The 924-nt window shown below is 38.1% G+C and overlaps 1 protein-coding gene across 1 annotated transcript in view; it reads right to left on the bottom strand.

Moving 5' to 3' along the window:
* LOC104738325 (40S ribosomal protein S18-like) overlaps positions 1 to 924 on the bottom strand; it is a 4,291-nt gene that overhangs the window by 1,123 nt on the left and 2,244 nt on the right. The gene's annotated exons all lie outside the window — the stretch shown is intronic.

The raw sequence follows: 924 nt of genomic DNA, 5'->3' as shown, positions 1-924 counted from the left end.
CTGGTAATGGGCTTCTTCTTCTTTGACAGAGATGGTCTAAACCTGCATGTCATTCTTGGCATGATTATTGCAGTATTAGGAATGATCTGGTACGGTAATGCCTCGTCCAAACCAGGCGGCAAGGAAAGGAAGAACTATTCTCTTCCAACAACCCGACAACAGAAACATGGAGCTGCTTCGGATTCTGATGAACTCCAAAGTAAAGTTTAGCAAGTAGTAAATGATCTGTAAGATCAGTTTCACACACGTAGCTTTTATATCTCTCAGTTTGAGTTATTCTTTCGTAACTGAATTATGTAATCCTGTAGAGCTCCTCACTTTTTTTGCCTGGGTACAACAATTTACCACATTTCTTTCATACGATGTACCAACTGACTCTGTCGTGAGGTTAATTCATATGCAATTGCTGTATGTATATCTTCTGATATTTGTAAATACCAATAGAATTGTTTTCTTTCGATTTTAAGACATGCAGAATCCGCTTAGTTATCTCTTTGCGGTCACAAAAGACAATACAGAGAGTAAGCTGGAAAATGTAAACAAATACTATTCATGGCACTGGAGTATCAAGAATGAAAACAAAGGAATTTGATCACATAAAAAGCCCAAAAACCGTCACACAAGAAGGTCCTAGTACGAAAAAAAAAAGAAGAGGTCCTTATGAAGCATCCAAAACAGTAATAAGTAGCAACATTAGCTAAGCTTAACGCTTCTTTGAAACACCAACAGTCTTTCCTCTGCGACCAGTAGTCTTGGTGTGTTGTCCTCTGACACGGAGACCCCAATAATGCCTCAGACCACGATGGTTTCTGTCAATTTGTCAAACATGAAAGAATCATTATCACCATGATTAGGCAAATTGTATAAGGATCAGAATAATTTCTCGGTTTCTAATTACCTGATCTTCTTGAGACGTTCAAGATC

This window comes from Camelina sativa, chromosome 13, assembly GCF_000633955.1.
Source record: "Camelina sativa cultivar DH55 chromosome 13, Cs, whole genome shotgun sequence".
NCBI classification, from domain to species: domain Eukaryota; kingdom Viridiplantae; phylum Streptophyta; class Magnoliopsida; order Brassicales; family Brassicaceae; genus Camelina; species Camelina sativa.
This window is presented reverse-complemented; position numbering and strand designations above follow the sequence as displayed.